The 20,888-nt window shown below is 43.6% G+C and overlaps 1 protein-coding gene and 1 long non-coding RNA gene across 10 annotated transcripts in view; one reads left to right on the plus strand and one right to left on the minus strand.

The window, feature by feature from the left end:
• The window catches only part of PRKAG2 (protein kinase AMP-activated non-catalytic subunit gamma 2), a 218,313-nt gene that overhangs the window by 117,044 nt on the left and 80,381 nt on the right, over nucleotides 1–20,888 (plus strand). The window lies entirely within an intron of this gene.
• The window catches only part of LOC130603064 (uncharacterized), a 47,546-nt gene continuing 28,586 nt past the window's right edge, over nucleotides 1,929–20,888 (minus strand). Inside the window, exons 3-4 of one of the 3 annotated variants that reach the window (XR_008973060.1) lie at nucleotides 3,302–3,435; nucleotides 1,929–2,184 (exon numbers count right to left, since the gene is read on the minus strand). This is a non-coding gene — a long non-coding RNA (uncharacterized LOC130603064). Of the gene's footprint in view, nucleotides 2,222–3,301; nucleotides 3,436–18,598; nucleotides 19,594–20,888 lie in introns of those variants that run through there. The other 2 variants (XR_008973059.1, XR_008973058.1) reach the window with 2 other exon arrangements.

Raw genomic sequence — 20,888 nt, forward strand, 5'->3', positions numbered from 1 at the left:
CAATTCTGATAATACTGATACATCCCATCAAGATGTTGTGAAAGTAACAACTACAAAGGGAGACTTACTTTGTGATCCTCATAGTGCCTCAATGTCCTAAACTGTTATTGATTCCTTAAGTAAGCAATCTGCCTGTCTCCTGGTTATTCTGGCCAGCCTCCAGATTTTCTGTCTAAATCCTCCTTGGCTTGTATCTTCCCATATTCTGATTAGCATCACAGTTACAAGGTTATCAGGGTATAAGGAGAGACTGAAAGCAAAAGGCTGATGTTGCAGAGGGAAGGTGTGAAGTGCTGAGGGGATAAAAGCAAGGTTAGAATTGATGAGTAGGACAAGTTCAGCAAAGTCTGATCCTAAATCTAATAGCAGCTCTGAATGGCTACCAAATCTTCCATGCCTGTAGGAGGAGAAAAGCCACTGGTATGCTACTATTCAGTCCCTGTGTTTGGCCCCTGCCCGTACTAGTGTCCCTGCTTGCTGTGGCAAAAAAATGGGGCAGAAATAGGTGAGACATGAAAGGTAAAGCTTGTTCATTTTAAAGATTTTTGTGACAAGAGCTTTTCTGACATACTCCCTAGAGCAGACTCATCAAAGCTATTCTTTAATCTATATAGTTTTAAGCCATTCCTGGAAAATGACATTGCTCTATAAATGAAGAGCATTCTTCTCCTCCCAGCAGCTGTTCATCAGCTAAATTGAGCTGGCAGAAACTTTGCACGTTTTAATAGTTCAGATAACCAAAAGGTGAAGTGCCAGCTCACCTGCAGGGAGAGCATGTCCTTGCTGGGTTACACAGCCCAACGCATAGACCCTCCTGCTCTGAAAAGCTGGATATTTAATTCCTCAGGACTACAACTTGAGAGGGAGACAGAAAAAAAAGTCCTGTATGCAGGCCTAAAGGCACCTGGGAGAGGTCTGTATCCCTTTTTCAGTTTCTAAACTTCAGGCTCATTATTCCAGAGCAAACTTGCTCAAGGCTTAGACCATACTAAATGCTGTGTTTAAGTGGCAGGTGTAAGAGCTCATCCCAGCTCAACAGGCATTTTGAAGAACAGGAAACAGGAAGAGAGCTTTAATGCCTGCAATTTAGGAGACAGTTTGAAGAGCACATAGTTAAAGACACAAGAACACACTGTTCACTGATGGATTGGAAACAGGAACTCATATGGAAATCTTGAATTTATTCCATAATCTAGCAGCAGAAGGAACGTTTCAGGACAAGAGATGCAGGGAAAGCTGATTATGTTCTTTGCAATAGTATTCTTCATCAAAGACACTGTGGAGATGCCTTCTTGTTAAACAGGAATATGAGAATATGAGATGACAGATGTAGCGGTACACTGAAAGAGTAACGAGTCACAGCTCTGTGTTGCTTACTTGGGCATTGTGAAGGATGTAAGAACAAAACAGCTGAACTGTATTCAAATGCAGTATTGTGCAGGAAGGTGATATGATGATGCAGACTGGTTCCCTTCTTGCTCTCAGACCTCTTTTGAACCTTGAGAAAAGACCTGACAAAAGAAATCTGACTGGTGCAATTTTAGAACCCCTTATGAGAGGCTGTAACAAGAAGAAGAATATCTGTAGCAGATGAAAGTTGGAGTTGTCTTCACTGCACTGGTAGCTTGAGGTTCACCCCAGCTGACTCCTGCTCACATGCAGGAGTTTTTAACTTGGATTAAGAGATGCTTTAAAGTTGAGCTGCTTTGCTCAGCAGGGAGTGGGTTTCTGCTGACACTCAAACTAGCAGGGAGGGGGCAGCTGAACCACGGGGGGTTGCTGCTGCTGCTGCTCAAGTCAGTAGACCTTTTTCTTTTGCTCTCATTCACAGGGAAAAATCAAGTCTAGTAAATCCTGGCTAACAGTGCCGGTGAAGACAGCTTCCACAGGACAGGGCAGGAGCACAAACAGACCATTTTCAATAGGGTAAGATGGGTAACAAGGGGCTGTCATGAGAGAGCGTAGCAGGACTGGTGTTAATAATAGGAGAAGTTGAAAAAGACCAATTGGATATACACAGAACAGTTTTAGTGTTACTTACCCTAGACAAATTTTGCCAAAATATTTCAATTGAGGGGTTTTATTGCACTAGCAGTTCTAAAGAGTCTGTAGGATCCATTTTCTCTATCTGTCATGATGTACCATGGTCTGGGATAGCAATAGCGTGTTCAGTCTTCATTCCACCTTTTCACAAAAGATGATAAGCCTGAGACACAGAATGCTGAAAGAATTCAGCCAGGATGGATTCAGTATCAAAACCAGAACTGAAAATTTTAAGTTTGCTGTTTCAAATTGCACTTCTCTGCTCGGACAAAGGGAATGTTTCTACTGACTGGCTCACCTTTGGCAGCATAGTTTATGTCTAAAACATGCTCCTCTTGAAGTTAGTGTTGCTGATCTCCTCCTTTTCCCATGCATGTTTGCATCATATAGCTCATTTGCCCTACTTGTTGCTTGGGAAGACTTTTGAGGGTAGGACAGACAAACTATCTCTCTTACTTGGGTTACAAAGCAAGTAACCCAGGGGCTGACTTGCTCTAAGATGCCTTCAACTGTATCACTGTCAGTCTTCTGTTTATGTATCCAAAGACAGTGTTTTGTGCTTAGCTATCTTTATCCACACGACTATCTTCAGGTCTCCTATCAGTATGCGTTTTCACTTGGGTTAGTGCATTTGCAGAGGTCTTTGCTCATTTTTCCAATTGAAATAGGTTTATGAAAGGCATAGGGACAAACTGAGACTTCCTGCTGAGCAGTGATTTAGTTACTAATGGTAATATTTTGGTAATTAGAAGGTTCTTTTTAAAAAACTTCACCAAATCTTTAATAATTATGTGCTTTTTGTAAATCATCTTTTTAGCTTTATCTTTTTGTGGAAAGGACATTATTTCAAATAATGATCAACCATAGCATTAAATGGAGACTATCCTTGTTTTTACTTTCTTCAGATTACTTTTATCTCCCAGCAGCACTGTATGGGTTCAGCTTTGTAATGTGTCACATACTCTGACCCATATGGTCCTATTAACCATAGTGGGATTATGTTCATGTGGTTGGTCTGGTCCCAGGTGCTTAGCACTTGAAGGAGCATGAGAACACGTATGAAAGAGGAACATACACATGCAGTTGTCCTGTAGTACCAGCAAATTCACCAGGGTTATCCTGAGTTGCATTAAGATTAAACCTTTCAGGCTGTGTGGATCTTTTCTGGAAACATTGAACATTAGGAATTTGTGCAGGCCCACGGCTGTTTGTGTTCGTCTCTGAGTATTCATAAACCAGTAATCTGGTACGGCCATACCTGGTACATGTGCGTACATCCTCATGCACCCACATACAGTCTCTGTAAGGGATCTGAAACCTTGGAGAAGTTCTGGGGGATGCTCCATCCCCTACACAGCTTCTGTTGTCTCACAGCACCTTCATCCAGCTGCCCTGTGAGGATGCAGGAAAGAGGACTGGGCAGCCCCTGCTTTGGCCAGGCAGGATTTCAACCAACTTTCCTTGTCCTGGTAAAACCTCACCAGTAGTAGCTATGAAAATTGAATTTATTTTTTGCTCATCTGTTTCAGGAAGAGATTTCAAGCACCAGAGCGGAAGAACCATGCAATTAGTGTCTGTGAGAAAGATAAAGCCAAAAGATAATGAGGCCTCCCTTGAAATGAGAGCACATCATTGACTCCAAGATGAACTCACACCTCATTCATCCTGATAAAGGCCACTGCTCTTTTTCTCATAGAAACATGTCTCTAGGACAGAAAGCGTTAACAAAAAAGCCCATCCACCCCTTGTGATTTCATTGCAGTTACCCATGTTTGACACATGGGTGCAGTGATTTTTGTGTATGTCACAATTAAAAGCACAACTTGGAGTCTACATGCTCGGGACAGAAAATCTGTTTCTGTAATGGTTTCAAATGTTCCAGGTAATTATTCTGAGGGGGGCTGTCCCACTTTAAAGCTCTTTCTCTTCCTAAGGCCACACAAGCAAAGTGGAAAAATAGTATGATTATACTTGGGAAATGGGAAGAAAGTCCAGAATAAGCTAACTGAGAAAGCCCATTTCTCTGCACTAGCTTTTGGTTGTGTCAGAAGGGAGAGGAGTGGGTAAGAGCAAGCATAGAAATTCAGGCAGAATGGGATTTTTGTAGGTAGTATGTTCTTTAATGTGAGATTATATTTTGGTTTTGGGAAAACTAAACTGATACGTGGAATAACCCTTAATTTCACAATGATGGCAGATTTTGCTGAGCACACAAAGAGGAAACCAGCACATTTTTAATGAACTTCAGTGGCTCACTTGGAGGAAATCTGATGGGCTGTGTGAGTGTGTCTGTCTCTGACAGGCTGTGATTACGTACAGCCACTTTGCAGGTGTACAGGGTAGGCTTTAATTGAGTTAAATCAGGTAGCCCTTTCAGCCAGCCACCTGCATAAATACCCCAAGGTGCTGGCAGGCTCAGTGACTGCATGGTTGCAGTTTTACACCTCTTGGTTGTGGTACGGACATGTTCTTTGTCACAGTCAGCATGTTGTTTGCCCAAAAAATGTGTTCTATGGTGAGATTTAAAAGGATGCTCAAGAAAGTCTGCTGCTGGATTTCAAATGACTGGGATTGCCGTATCAGATCAGGGTGTTAATGTGTACACTGCTTAGAACAAGAGAGGGGAAATGAAGGGTTTATATTTTGTTCCTTGATCAGAGCTTGCTGAGTGATCTTGAATAAATCAGATAAAAAAGTTCCCATTCAGGTGTTGACAGATCACTTCCTAAAGCCCCTAGGAGATGCCCGAACGGTCTTCACCAGTACAGGGTGTCCTCAGCAACCTGTGACTCCAGTGACTCCTCAGTGCCTCAGCTACTGCACTTAGGCAGTTATGTAAATTAATTCTATGGATTTGGGTGTCAGGTCAAGTTTACAGTTCTTGCCTTAACCTCTCTGTTACCCAGCTAGCAAAACCCGTGGAAGTAAGAGCCCCTTACTTCAAGGCTGTGTTTGGTAAGAGCACTAAATGTGGAGGGAAACCTTATTTTGCAAGAATCATACTGTAATCACCACTATCACCAATCTTCTCTAATTTGATTTACCTGAACTATCAACGTCTGATGCACATTAATATAGGATGATGATCTGAAGGTTCATTCATCTGAGATGAATATGAAATGCTGGTTGATGCATTGTAAAGCTTTGGAAAAGGAGATAGTATTTTTTCTCCCATGTAAATTTTTGCTGCATCTCCAGTGAGTTTTGAATCATGCTGCAGTTCTGAGAATGAGTCTGCAAATGCAGTGTCCTCTCCATAAGTATTTCCGTAGGGGGAGGCAGCGGTACTGGAACTCGTGGACTTTATTTTACCAATGCAGTCACTGAAGGAGAGGCAATACGCTGCCTGCAGTCCAGAAGTCAAAGGCGTGCTGACACTTCCAGAAAGGAGGTGTTGGTAGCACAAGCAGTAATGCAGTATGTCACCAAACGAAAGAACAACCAAGAACAGTTTTTTCCACTTGAAACAGATTTCTGAAACTTTTCTGAAGGAGCAGGAGGTGTCAGACTCACAAAACTGGAAAGAAAAGAGCTGAAACTTTGAAAGTTGGTTGGGTTTTGGTTTTTATTTTCTGTTTCCCTGTGTTTCATCTGTGTGATTTAATGGGCTGTGGAAAGTATGTGGGTGAGTTCTCACAATGTAATCCACCTATAAAAAAATTCTAACTGGTCCTGTCAGTGCTCATTAGCTGACATACAGCTTCCTTCATCTCAGCCTTTCATCTCCCGATAGAAGCGGTTTCCAGGTGGAGCCTCTGGGCTGGTTTCCTGTCTTGCCTTCTTTGGCACATGCCAAGCGTGACTCTTCCAAAAGCGGACTCAGTGTGAATCAAGTTCATATGGTGTCCCTGCCCATGGCAGGGGGCTGGAACTAGATGATCTTTAAGGTCCCTTCAAACCCAAACCATTCTAGGATTCTACACTTGAGCACTGGTGAGAACCTGAAATATATGAACTCTGGGTCACAAACTTGTAGGCTTTCAAGCTCCCATGCTTTTATTTTATTTATAAAGTACATGTGATTAGGCTTTCCTGTTGGCATATGATTTATACCCAAATACTATGCCAGGTTAGGCACAGTATCTTAGATGTGTTCAAGAAATTGTGCTTTAACTGGTGATGCATGCTAGTCTAAAGCTATGTGGCTGTGCACAAGTTACTGGTGATAGACCAGGTATGTACTGTCTAATGATACAACCCATTGTGCTTTTCACTGAGTTATTCTGTACCCATCTGTTATTAATGCTGTAAGTAAATGTAGGTTTTCATTGTATGAAAGATCACAGCAGAATTTCTGGGCTTGGCTCTTCAAACACTGTAAAGGCTTCCTCATGCAAATAACTAATACACTGAGGGGCCATTCCTAGCAATAAGTGCTTCTATCAGTTCTAAGGAATTCCATTTTGTTCTGCATAAACCTGGCCCTACAAACAGGACAGGGAGAAAATCATCTGTCCTACTGGGATTACAGAATTCAATTTTTTATAGGGGATGATGCTGAAATATGGCCATGGAGACAGATGAGTCAGAGGTGGCAAGGCAAAGGGACTGCAGGGCAGAAATGTCCCTCCTTACTTCCCACAATTGCATTTGCCTGGGATTGCTGTTACGTCTTCTTTTCTCACAAAAGATATAATGGGAGCTGAATTTACTTCTCAGCTTGCAAAGCATCCAATTGTACTTCCTATATTTCCACTGTTTAAAGCTTCATTTTTATTTTCAACCCTCATTAAAAGCACAGGGTTTGTCAGGCTGTCAGGCTGGGGAGCAGCATTTTATAGGACTAAATGTTAAATTCTTGGTTCTGTTTGGAGTATTCAAGCCTGGTAGTTATCTGTAGATGGCTGACAAACACTAGCTTGTCTTCAACTGCTCTCACAAGCAGCTTTGCTTGATTTCCATGAGGGTTTATTTGGCAGCCACTTAGAGCTAAGAATACATTATCAGTCTCTGCCCAGATCCCCATAACTTGTAAATCAAGCTTATGCCTGGGCTGTCTAGAGGGAGCAAAGGGAGGAATCCCCTCTGTGGGCTGTGGAGCAGCAGAAATCACCCAGGGCCATGGTGAATGTTTCAGCAGCTGTGGTTGTCTTTGCCCCTTTGTGAGAGTATCTGTAGCCCTCCAGCATGGACACAGCAGCCATAAAGTTGATGGAAGGGAAAAAAGATTTGCTGATGCAAGCCTGCTCCTCATCCCAGGAGCATAGGCACCCAAAGGCCTGGCTGGGGAAGGGGATGGTTTGAACTCATCCCTCAGCAATGTTTTGGCTGGTTTAGCCCATCTCTGCCTGCGTCCTCACTGTGGAGTGCAACGACGTCCTTTGCAGAGCCTCTCTGTGGCCTGCCATCTCCATGCTGCCTTTGCCTTTTAAGGTTTTAAGGATACATTTCACCTCCATGCCTGGCAGCTTTGGCCATGGCAATAAAGTATGTGCTGAGTCCTCAGAATAGAGCAAGAAATGTGAAAATCAAAGGTTTAACCTCAGGGTGCTTCACCCAGGCTTGCTCTAAGCCCAGGTGTCTCTTTGCTATTGAATAGCATAAGATTTATCCCAGTATAGCAAGGCTGCCAAGCCACATGGCTTGGCAATCGGACATGCATGTGGATTACTCTGACACATTTAGAGAGGCACACCTACCAGGCATCATGTTTGCCTACATTTGAAATCATCTTGATTTAAACAAGAGGGATTGCAACATTCACTTTTCAGTCTCAGGCTTCAGGAGTGATTTCAACTAACAAAATGGTATCTTGACAAGCTTGAGAACTGTGTGACCATGTGAAATATAAAGGCATCACGGAAAGGCATCTCAGTGTGGCTGTGAAATGAGTGCGGCACCTTCTCAGCCACATTCCGTTATGTATTTGGTGGCTAGGATTTTAGGCAATGCTGTTATATGTAGTGGTAATCACTTTGATAAGTACTGGGTGAATTTAAAAGTGTTTTCACTCTTTCTAGGATTCCTCTTTCTGGTTTCTTACGAAGCTGAATTCCACAGTTGTTCCACTAAAGCACAAATACTCCTTGTGCTGACTGGTGCAACTGTAATTGTGTGTTCTCATTCTCCACATTATTGGTATATAAATGCTTCTATTTCCGCTGGTGATGTTTGTTTTTTTTTAATATCGTAGGCATTAAATCTACCTTTCTACTGCAGTTTCTGTAGTACACCTTAGGGAACATTAGAGAGAAAGACTTTGTTTTCTTCTCTTTCTTGGACATGGCTTTATACTTAAGTCCCCAAAATCAACTTTTCTAAGAAGCAGTACAGTTTTACTCATAGGAAATCAGAAAGGTGTTCAGCCTGGGTTTTTACATGTAATAGTTACAAATCTGGGCTGTAAAACCCAAAGGTATGATTTTTGTCCCTATGATTTGCTTATGTACATATGTACAAATGAAGAAATACAGGTACAGGCAGCTGGATGTTGGCCTGTAAGTCTGGTAATTAATCAAATGTCACAGACAAAAAGAAATATTATCCCTTGTGATAACCTAGATAACAATACACACTGCTATAGAAACCTAAAACACATGCACGGAAAAGACTGCCTATATTTAAGAAGGGGGGGGGGGAAATAACCCTAAATGCACTAGAGTTTAAGTGCCTTTGAATTTTGAAGTATTAGGGAGCAAAAGTGACAAAGACTATACCCATCCCTGGCAGTGTTCAAGGCCAGGTTGGACGGGGCGTGGAGCAACCTGGTCTAGTGGAAGGTGTTGGTCGGTTGGAATTGGATGAGATTTAATGTTTCCAGCCAAAACCATTCTGTGATATTAACCTATTGCCACACGTTCCATCAATTTTGGAGATGTGGAGCACGTATTTCAGTGTAGCTAAGATGATGTAATAGTCTATATTACATTTCTTTTTATGTAAAATCCAAGGGGCTTTGTCATTCATAGTGTCATATAGCAACTCATAAATTGCTGCAGTGTGGTAGGTAAGAAATGTCCCTAGCATTCACAGAAAGGGAAGTAGAATCAGATGAATCTACTTATTAGCTTGAGGAGCTGATATCCTCATTCATTTCCCTTTCTTTTATCACCTGTATCATTATTTCAATTAAACATTTACAAGTATTTGTGATCAGTGATTTTTGTGTTCATAACTCATAAGTACTTAGTAGTCTTATGATCACATTATGTACAATGTAAGTCTGATTCCTGCTTTGTAAATAGGTACAAATCAGGAGTAAGTTGAGGTACTCCTTTTGATATGCATGTATAAACAAGAAAAGAAATCAATAGCAATTTATGAAGCAGAAATGCCAAGTCTAAATGTATTGCAGTTTATTGAATCCATAGTCTCTCATGTCCCTGGCATCTGTAATCATTTTACTTTCTAAAAGCTTTCATTTTCTTTCTTTAAAAAAGGAAATGAAAATAAAAGATGGGGGTGGGGAGTTGTCCCCTTTCCTTGGAATTTATAACCCCTTCTGGGTGCAGATAAATATTGGGAAGACTAAAAATCTCAAAAAAGAAAATGCAGATAGGAAAACCCTGACATATATAGTTTTAAATACCGTGACACTTTGAGGGTTTCGCTTATGCCATTTGAAACCATTATTACTGATGAACATAGTATGTACATACAGGTGCTGTGTTTGTTATAGTAAGACCACATGCATTAAAATAGCTCTATAGCTACAATGTAATTTTGTTTGTTTAATCCTGGGATGTGTCAGTAGAACCTAACCCAGAAGTTAGCTTCATTGTCAGAGTTGCATTACACTGACTTCACATAGACAGCCTTAGGCTTGGGACTTTGGAAATACTGGCTCGTTTTTGGTTGTGCAACATTCAAGCAAGGTAGCTGAACTGTGTGTGATGCCAATAAATGAATGAGTTAAAATTGGATCAGCTTGTAAAACATCCAAGTCTAATCCAGTGTTTTGGTAGCTCTGCTGTGGCCATATCAAGGCCACTTATAATAACACAACTACTGAAATGCTGGGTTATATTTACATTCCAGAGGGGAAATGGTTTGTTGGTGTTGCTATACCGTACTCGGAGTGCGAGATGCAGTGTTCATGCCAGCAAATCTGAACATACCCTGAGCAAAACAAGGTGCTTGGGAGCAAGTTCAGCTTGGCCTCTGTATAGTGTTATGACCAGCAGAAGCTAAAGTACTCAGAAGTGACAACCTTCCCTTCTGCGTGTAGTAAATACACACAGCCTAAGAACACAAGCCCAAGTTGCGTTGACTTATTAATGTATAAATGACCCCCTGTGAATCCCAGAGGGATTGTGAAGCGCTGAACAAGGGCAGCAGCTCAGTTTGTCAATTACTGAAAAAACCACCCTCAACTTGAGCAGAATGACTGGAGACCTCTTTAGGCCTGCTCACAGAAGTGGAGTTGGACCTCAGCATCCTCAGCCAGAAGGGGTGAGGTCTACATTAGAGGCAAGGCACAAAGATCCCCTGGGGTAGGGCTGGAGCAGGGGGAAATGAAAAGAGCATACCTGCTTTGTGTTTGAAATGTGTATGTCTTATAGATGCTAATGTAAGGATGAAGTTTTCATGACATTTCAAAAAAATGCAGCCTGCCTGAAGTGCCAACCTGTGCACCTATTTGGGAGAACTGGGGAGCCTGAGTGCCACTTGGAATAAGAAGGGATCAAATGAGACTCTTTTTCATTATCCAAGTGGATGAAATATATAGAAGATGGAAAGCAGATCAGATCAGAATGCTCCCTCAAGCAAGAAAGCTTGTCTTTAGGGGAAAAAAAAAAACAACAACAAAAACAAAGCCATGATCAGCCACATTACAGAGACATCCCACGTGTCACCATTCTGATAAGCATGTGCTTTTCCCATGAATTTCTGTGCTATGTTCTGTTTTACGTGTTGTCTTCAAGTTGGGCTCTCATGAAGCCAAATATTTGAGCAGGAGTCATCTCTGTGGTGTTACAGAGGTCTGATTAGCAGCTGAAGTGCAAACAGGGGCAGCTGAGTCAATGGCAGAGGCTGACCCCAGCAGCCTGCCAGGAAGAGGCAGCTTTGCATTCCAGCCCAGCACAGTGGGAACTCAGCCAGCCCTGGCTGCCCAGGAAAAGGCATGAATTAATGCACGTCTCTGCTGAGGGATGGGGACGGGCTGATGGCGTTGCTGGGCCTCTCCAGAAAGGAAGGTGATGGACTAGTTTGTGTTTCTGCCCCCTATTTGAAAAGCAGCTTGTAACCATTGGGAGTATATAAATCACGGTTTAAAATCTGAGATGTGTAGGGTGTTTTTTTGGGCTACATCATATTGTGGGTAATGCTCTACATATTTGATGTAAATGATACAATGGGTCCGACTCCAAAAGTGAGTGTGTAGCTCAAGGGATAAATTGCATCAGTGTTCTCAGAGGAATGAGAGATGCTGCTCCGATTATGTCTAATGCAAGCTAATTTCTGCAGAACCCCATATACTCTACTGCTGATGTTTTGCCTTTGTTGGGTTTTGGTTTACATGATTAATTAAACAAACTGTTCTTTCCAAGCTCTTGAGACCCCTTTGAAGTTTGATCAATTGATACTCAGTGTGCAACAGGTATAAACAACTCACTGCATTAAACTGACACTTTAAGTAGTTCTGTGGTCGGAGAACTTTCCCAGAAAGAACTTCTCCATGCTGAATCATGACTCCATGCTGCTTTAGCAAAACCTCCACCACCAAATGCTGGCTTTGGTCTTTAAAAATGCCTGTTGTTCTAAGCAACAGTGTTATCACCTTTAAGAGATAAAACACACATTACCACGTTTTAAAGCAGTTGTACTGGCAAATAACTCTCTCCACAGAACAAAAAACCTGAAGCCTGGAAGGGATCTCTATACTGGTTAATAATCTGTGGTAGAAGAGCTGTCGTGAGGGTTTTAGCTATTTTTTTGTGCAAAGTGCTCAGTAGTTTGGGGTGGCATAGCTGATCCATGGTAATATTGCAGAGCTGAATGGACATATTTGTATTTGATGCAGATTCCCCTGGGATTTGCAGAAGTCTGGCTCTGTGCTTTTAGCTGTCTGACCTTCCCATGCTTTGTCAAGGCCAGCTCACACAGAGGTGATGCTGCCAGTGGCAGGGGGAAGATGGAGAGATCAAATCACCAGAGCAGGAGCACTGTGAGTGCTGGGATGCTCCTGGTGGAGGAGGGGAAGGAGGAGGTTTGTTAGTACAGTCCTGTAATCCCTATGGGTACATAGGAGGACATAGCAAAGTCAGCGTTTTCAGCACAAATCGGCCCTGTAATCTTCATGAGGGAATAAAATCCCCTCAAGAACAGCACATGTCTCTCAGCAAAGTCCCCATCTCTGCTACTGATGTCATCAAAGACACTTGTTTTCTGCCAGTGCAATTCCATCATTGTTTCCAAACTTAGCTCTGAATTTGGGTCCTGTTCATCAGGTGCTGGATTGACAACAATGAGGAGGGGGGTGGGGAGAGATGAACTGGCCAGAATACTCTCTCTGGAGAGAATGAGAACAGTGAAGAAAAGCCTGCAGGCAGCAGGAAAGAGGAGTCTCACACTTCTCAGCATCATTGATCACTGAAGGGGAAGGAAAGCCTGCTGGGGAGCCAGAGAAAGCCCTTGGCTGAAGATCTTAGATCTGACTGAAAGGTGTCTGGGGGAGCTCAGAGATGGGTAAAGGAGGGATGAAGTGCCCATGGATGACTGTGAATATTAAGGCATTTCCTGCACCCCTCATTTAATATACATTGCTGGCAGATAGTTTCTTTGTGCTCAGCACACATTTCTCCTGTCTTGGTTTATTTTAATTGAGGTAAATCCCCTGTGTCAGCCAAACCAAATGGCTCTAAGTACGAGAGAAGCTGACACCTCCTTGGGGAAGGAGAGGAAGGCCATCAAGGGAAAGCAATGAGCCAGTTTTTCTTGATCACATTGTGGCACGTGACTGGGAATCACAGGGTCCCTGGTTGCATCTGCAGCAGCCATCCACATGTCTGTCACACTCTGACACTGGATCTGTGGCAACTGTTGCTTCAGCTGGCTGCTGGCATGTATTTATCATCAGCGTTGTTGAAAACAGAGCCAGAGCAAAATGTCATAAATACTCCAGCTCTAAACGTCAACAAGAGAAAAACGGAAAAGGTTTTATTGATGTAAACAAAAACAATGTGATAGATATTGTTAAGCACAGGTTTGGGATATTTTTGTCTGGATTTTGATTGCTTTCAGGTGGCAGATCAAAGGGATGAAACAAAATATAGTTAGTAATGTGTTTTGTTGCTTCTGCATAGATTTATTTCTACCCAGAAATATATTTCTTGCACACTGCCACAGTATGTAGGTGTGAAGTGGCTGGGAGCACTTTACCACTGGTAGGACATGGGGAAGAAAGGTCACTGATGAGCGCCATTGTGTCTCAGCACTGACAAAGTTACACAATTATTTCCACCAGGAATTCTTTTTCTAATTGCATATTGCTGAGGCACTAGCACAGACTGTGCCTTGTTTACTTTGGCCATTTGAGTGGCTAGGCCCACTCTGGTTGATATCCTTTTTGTTTCTGTAGCTCTCACCTCCTCCTGTGGCCAGCTGTGCCCAAGCCCCCCATCCAGATCCGGTTATTTTCCTTCACACTAAATAGTTTTGACTCGCTGTCAGAGCCCTTTAATTTCATTGTGGCTTTGTTTACTGAGCTGAAGCAATGCACTCAGAGCACTGAGTAAGACAAATAATTGTAATTTTGGCAAAACCTCCTCCCAAGCTTCTGAGCAATCAACCCACATGCTCTGCTTTCTTGGTACTAGTGGTACCAGCACACCCAGCTCCTGTCTCATCTTGGTGTAAACCTACTACCACTCTTGCTGCTATTGCACTTGAATGGAAGACTGTAATCCACCCCCTACCCAGGCTCCAAAAACTGTATTTGCTGGTCTTAATCATGTAAAGTTTCAAGTCTGTGCTAGGAAGTTGCTTTCACCCACACTCCAGGACTTTGGGGGTGTTAGAACCTGTCACAATCTGTACTTGGAATAGGGCTCTTTTTGCATCACTGACATGAACAGTGACTAAAGCAAACACTGTCAGAGGTCCCACGCTTGGATCCACATAGTGTGACTACCTTGGATATAAGCTGTGCAAGGATAGTGGCCAGCCATGTGACAGTTCGAAGGTCTCAGCTGGCCTCGGCTGGTGTTCAGCTTGTACCAACAGTGGTCCAGCACTGATACAGCTGAGTTGTTCCAAGCTGGATCCCATTCAAGCTCAATAGAACTTCAGGGTGATGCTTCACGTTCAATCCTGCATTAAGCAAAAATTGTCAGCTAAACATGAGCTACCTTCCACAAAACAGTGATTGAATTGCTTTTATAGTGCTGAAACTTCATCAGAGTCTCTCTGCTTAATCAGTGCAATAGCTTACAATAAAAGTAAGAAAATAAAAAGAGAACTAAAAAAAAGACAGAAAAAAGTTTCTTGTGGCCACAGCTGTACAGTGTGATGGAACGAGTGGTGTAAATGAATTGCTGAAGCCCCCTGATGTGACAACAGCCTGTAAAGAGAAATCTTAAGGAAACATTTGGAGAGTCGTGAGCATTATTCAGTTATATACTGTCCCCTTGAAAGGAGAACATATTAGAACTTCCTGATGCTCTTTGCAGTCACCTGTAAGCTCTTGCTTGGTAGGAGTTAAGGATCATATGTTCATGCTGTCTCTGCAGTGTCATCCATTTTTCTGGAGGTGTCAGGAACATAATAAGCTGTCAGAAAAAAATAGAGGCTCGGGAAAGCAAAGGATGTGGTTTTCTTGGCAGTCTCCTTATCTTATGTCCCTAATCTGGACTGGAAGGACTAGACACCAGTCGCCTTTCTCAGCTGTTTTTTTCAAGACCTGGCTCAGCTAAAGAGCTATCAGCCACAAACCCTTATCTAGATGTCTCTTTAAAGCCAGCTGGTCTTTTACCATCTGACTGGTTCATTTGTGTTGAGCAGCAGCAGCAGACTCTCAGCATCAAATACACTTTCACCAATGTTCAGTAAACTTGGATAAATAGATAGTGGTTTGCTATTTGCAGAAGTGCCTGAAAACCTGTCATGGTCTGTTTGTGGTGGCAGATTCAGTCTAAATGGCTTTCTGACTGGGGAGTCCTGGATGTCCAGGGGATATGCATGACTGGGGTACTGCAAAAGCTGTCCAAAGCTGCCCATGCTTCGAGGAACAGGTTGCAGCACTGCCTTGCTTTAACAACTTGTAACACCCAGCTTTCCAGTGCAATAGTTACTTGTTACAAGGAGAAAACAGCTCATAAGTTATTTCCAGAAATGAGGTCAGAACAGTGGAGCTCAGTAGGGAAGTGACTTGTGCATCAGGTTGGTAATGACATACAAAGCCTTTCCCTGCTAGGTTAAATCCAGCTTCAGTCAGCAGTGACTGAAATCTTTTATCATTTGACAGTTGTTCACCATGGTCTTTGCGGTGTTGGCTTTGCTCCATGACATCTGAGTCAGTACTTGCATAACCAGCACCCTGCTTGGCTGCCTGTGCATCACACAGGCCTGCCTGGGGCAGGTTAGCAGCAAAGCACTGGCTCCTTTTGTTGGGATCACACTTGTCGTGTGAAAAGGCCTGCTCTTCAAAAGGTTTTACGCTGAATGCACTTCTTCCTGGTCTGGAGCCCTGAACCGTGTCTGTTTCGCACTGTGTCAGTGGGCAGGGTGGTGGGGTGGAGGTTAATAATCATAGAATCACAGAATGGTTAAGGTTGGAAAGGACCTTAAGATGATCAAGTTCCAACCCCCCTGCCATGGGCAGGGACACTTCACTCTAGACAGCATTGCCCAAGGCTCTGTCCAGCCTGGCCTTGAACACTGCCAGGGACGGAGCATTTATCACTTCTTTGGGCAACCTGTTGCAATGCCTCACCACCCTCACAGTAAAGAACTTCTTCCTTATATCCAACCTGAAATCATCTGCTCCAAGTTAAAGAGCAGCATTAGAGCCTCTCTGCCAGGGCTGTTGTAGCAGCCTCATCAATTGCTTGGTCTGGTCCTGGCTGGTGGAGTCATCCCTCCCCCAGGAGGTCTTGTTCCCCAGGTTCCCTTCTCAAAACCTTCTCTGAAGCCCCTCTCCATGTCTGCTCCTTTCACACACAGAGTCACATGACTTAAATAAAAGAGCATACGTCTTCTGCGCAGTTCCTCTCCTTGACCATTGTACAGGTGGTTAGATCACTGCCCACAGCCTGTTCTCTAACTCAGAGCTTCTTCAGTGTAGCTTTCTTACTGACCCATCTAGGGTAGGAGATACTGAGATCATATATTTAATACCTGTCCATGCTTTCTTCTCTGGCACATTAAGCTGGTCAGAATTCTTACTGCTTTTTCCCCTTGCAGTATATGAACGTTCATACTGTAGACTTTGCATCTCATAGGTCCAAGCTTTCAGATATTGTGTTGTCCTAGTCAGAGAGGTAGAAAACTTCAAGGAAGGGCCTCTGCAAATGTATCTGCTTGGAAACACACTGATTTTTTGCCTGATGCAAAGGAAGCCCCAGTCTGTTCACCTTATGTGGTTTTTATGGCTGCTGGATTTGCCCACCTTCTGCTAGTCCTCTGGGTTTGTCACTTAGATGTCTTTTACGTGAAGACATGGCCCAGCTCTCCTGAGCCTGAGGACTGAAACAGTGGCTGTGAAATCCCTACCTTGCTTTAGAGCATTAACTTGAGCGTGAAATGAGGGCAGTTGGAGTGTCAGTGTAAGCTGCCTGTCCACAGCTGATGCAGGTGCACATGAATGGGACCAAAGTCTCCAGGGACTTAGGGAGGCACCTGCAAAAGGATGAGAGCTGGGGTGATGGGGGGAAAGGCAGAATGAAAGGGCAAAGGTACCTCTCCTTAAACAGATCAAATTACCCCACTGAGCAGGGGAAATCTCGGGCATGAGGGTGTCCCCTGTTCCAGAGAGTCTGCTATTGAGGTACTCACTCACTCTCAGCATGCTAAGTCCTTTTGGCTCCTCTGTTTTCATATGCTTTACAGCAGGATGACAGCTCTAAGGAGTAAAACAAGCCAGGAATGTGACTGCTGTCATGTGCTGGAGGCATGCTGTAACAGTGACCTGGGGTGGGCTGTGGGGTGAAGCTGGGGTTGGGTGACAAGGGAGGGGAAGGATTTCCTGGAGAGGAAAATTGCTTGGCTGGCCCTTTGGAAAAAAAGTAAGCACGCTGTGCTGAAGGGCACTTGCGCACTTCCCTGCCAGAGTCCTGAGCACCAGAGAGCTGGGTGTTGAGAGGAGGGATCGGCTGCAACCTGTTGTGCGGCCATGCAAAGGAAGCCACCCTGTGGCGTGCTGCTGGAGACTGGTCTAGCAGGTGCTCTGCTGAGTAGGCAAGTGGATGGGGAAGGTTTAAATCAGCCTGCAAGCAGAAGGTGAAATAACAAGAAAAAAGGAAATCCATGATGAATTCCTTAGTAGTGTCACTCTCTAGTGGATCTGAAGTGGAGCATTAGATGTAACATTTAGCAGGAAGTGTAGGGAGGAGAGGAGATGCTTGGTCTGCAGGAGGAGTAGGTAGATCAGGAGCCAAGAAAGCATATATGGCTGGGAAGGCACAGCTCAACCTTGATGCAGAACTACCAGAAATGTGTCTGGCCACTATAAACACTTCACAGAGAGATAAAATTGGACCACGTGTTGGTTGTTTCAATGCAATGGACATCACTGAAGTTTAGTTCCCTCTCCTGAGTTTGAATTTTACTCATGGGCAGGTAAGAAGAATAAGATGATGGAGTTTAAGGGACTTCCAGAGTGACAGGATCATTGAATATCCCAAGGTGAATGTTTGTTCGTTCCATACGACTTATATTTATCCAGGTTATGTGTTTAAAGTTCCATTTAGGTTCATGTTGACAAAGTAGGGATTAATTTCTGGCTGAACTCTTTAAGTAGGATGGGCCCAAGTGTTCATGGCTTTCCTGAGCATGTATGTGCTTGTTAAGTGTGCTTGACTTCCACACTTGTGGCGACACCAGCATCTGAAAGCTTGTAGGCATACCTTTTAGTGTACCTTGGGGTACTTCCTGACCCCATCCTGTGACATTGCTGTGATATTGCTGCTCTTCAGCCTCATTTTAATGCTGGGTATCATGACAGTACTTACTTTATTGGTAAGAGCATGGAGGATTGTGCTGAGAGGACCCAGCTTCATTTGATTTTAAGCATATTCAGCTTCTGTGCTGGGAGAAGAAAATGAGGTGGTAACTAATTCCTCATATATGGGAAGCATGGACTTGCCAGTGGTAGGTAAGGACATCCCAATGCAGGGCGTATTTTAAGTCTTTTGATATAGTTGTGGTTTTGGTACAGGGATGTACAGCTGCCTTCTCCCCTTTTTTCGTAATAGTGACCTCACCCAGATCCAAATGGACAGCTCTATTCATAGCAATTGTTAGAAGGACTTGGCCTGTAGTTTCCTGTACACTTCAAGAGGTATAAACCAGCAATGTCACTGTACAAAGTGATTCTGCTTTCTGCCTGGTCTCTTTCCCACTTATTTTAGCAAACACTTGTCTTGGCTCTCATACTTGTGCCAAGACAAGTGTTTGCATTGGGAAACCAGTCTGGACTGGAACTAACCAGAAGGATGGACACCTGAGGTTAGTTGCAACATACATGAATCTGAGATCTAATTGTGAAAGACAGAAGAAATCCAGTGTGGTGTGGATTATTTCATGCGAAGGTGAGGGTTAGCCTCTGAGCAGACTAGTGTCTAGAGAAAGCTGCACTAATGTTCAACTAAAAGCATGATCCAGTGCCACAGAAGGCATTGGGAATGACACTACCAAGTGGCATAAGGAGCAAGAGCAGGCCCATAGCAATTTATTTTCAATCAAACAAAAGCCGTGAAGTCATTAGTTATTTCTTCAGGAGACTTTGGTAGGTGTGCTAGAGAACACTGAGCATTTCTGCAGTGCCATATGTGCACAAAAAGATTAATTCCCAGGTTAGCAAGACAGGAATTATGATGAGAGAAGTCTGAGTCAGACACAGTGGGGAGAGGCAAATGCCACAGGCTGAAGCAGTGCTTGGACTCCTGCTGAATTTTGAAAAGCGCTAGAATGAGGGACACCTTTTGTTCTTTTAATAAGAGAAGAACAGAGGGTTTGAACAACATGAATTTCGGACGCAAAGAAATGGCAAATTATGGCTTCATTCTCTAGCTCCAGCTTTCCTGAGGATTTGGAGTACTTTGCAAATATTTAATTACTCTCACCCCAGTGCCCTTGTAAGCGTTGCAGAAAACAAAAGTAAACTGTGCTGTGAGACTGGCAATCCAGCTGTAACTCCAATGCCTTTACTAGCACCTCTAGAGCTATTTTCTTCATTGTAACAGTAGAAAACTGAGGCTAATATAAACTGATACATTACATAGACGGTTCCAGGACCTGAGTCCTGAAGACTCTCCTCTGACAGCCTAATAACTGTTGCTCCCAACCTCAGAAAGCAGCACAGTCTATAAACACTTGCCTTCTCGCTGTGCAGTCAAGACTCATGCAGTGTTACATTCCCCTGGCGCCAGCCCTGGAGCTTTCATGCATGCCCTGTAAATAGATACCCAAGTGGTCTTTATGTGCATTAATATTCTGTCTCTTGGTTACACAGAGAGAAGATATACTATGCAGATGAAATCCCCTACAGTGATTTCAGTGGGGTTCTGCAGGCTCGGATCAGACTGTCCTTTTCATTAACTTGGACCTCTAATGACAGATCTGTAGAATGCTTGAGGGTTGCATTTTTTTCAGTTTCCACAGGGTGTTCCTCTGCTTTAGCATGCTGCAGAAATAAGGTACATGGTTAAGGCACTGATTTAGAGCAAGCAAGCCAAGAAAATATTTGCCTTAATTCCCTCATTTTTTAAATTGGATGAGCATATTGTAAATCATAGGAGAAGAAACAACAACCCCTGCTCTGCCACCCTCCCAAGCATCTGCTTTCGAAAAGCTGACATTTAGTACAGTGATTAAGTATGAAATCTGTGTGAAATTAAGCATCAGAACAAGCAAGTAATTATTTCCAAACTTGTCTTTATACGTTGTGCATACAACACTCACGCTCCCACCTTTTCCCCCTTAGTTTTCCTCTCCTTTTCCTTTGCCTATCAAACTGTAAACCCTTCAGGTTGGTGTCTGTGTTATCTTTTATGTTTGTGAAGCACATTGCTCACAGTCGTTGCGTGCTACCAGAAGCAAAACACAAAGGATGATGACCACAAGGTCAAGGGACAGGACTCTCCCCCTCTAGTCTGCTCTTGTGACACCCCACCTGCAGTCCTGCATTCAGCTCTGTGCCCCCAAACATAAGAAGAACATGGACCTGTCGAAGATGCTCCGAGGGCTGGAGCACCTCTCCTATGGAGACAGGCTGAGAGCTGGGGCTGTCCGGCCTGAAGAAGAGAAGGCTCTGGGGAGACCTTAGAGCAGCTTCCAGTGCCTAAAGGGGCTACAAGAAATCTGGAGAGGGACTTTTGACAAGGACAGGTAGGGACAGGGCAAGGGAGAATGGCTTTAAACTGACAGAGGGCAGATTTAGATGAGATCTAAGGAAGAAGCTCTTTACTGTGAGGGTGGTGAGGCCCTGGCACAGGTTGCCCAGAAAAGCTGTGGCTGCCCCATCCCTGGCAGTGTTCGAGGGCAGGTTGGACAGGGCTTGAAGCAACCCAGTCTAGTGGAAGGTGTCCCTGCCCATGGCAGGGGATCAGAACTGGATGATCTTAAAGGTCCCTTCCAACTATGATGAATATTATGATAACTGTGTTTTGGAGGCTTTGCTGTACAAAACCAGAGAGCGGGTTCCAGGTTATAGCAGCCTCTAGCAGAGGACAGGGTAATACAGAGAC

The sequence above is a fragment of the Pezoporus wallicus genome, unplaced genomic scaffold, assembly GCF_028554395.1.
Source record: "Pezoporus wallicus isolate ANWC-B61680 ecotype Strahan unplaced genomic scaffold, APGP_CSIRO_Pwel_v1 contig_3847, whole genome shotgun sequence".
In the NCBI taxonomy this organism is placed as follows: Eukaryota; Metazoa; Chordata; class Aves; order Psittaciformes; family Psittacidae; genus Pezoporus; species Pezoporus wallicus.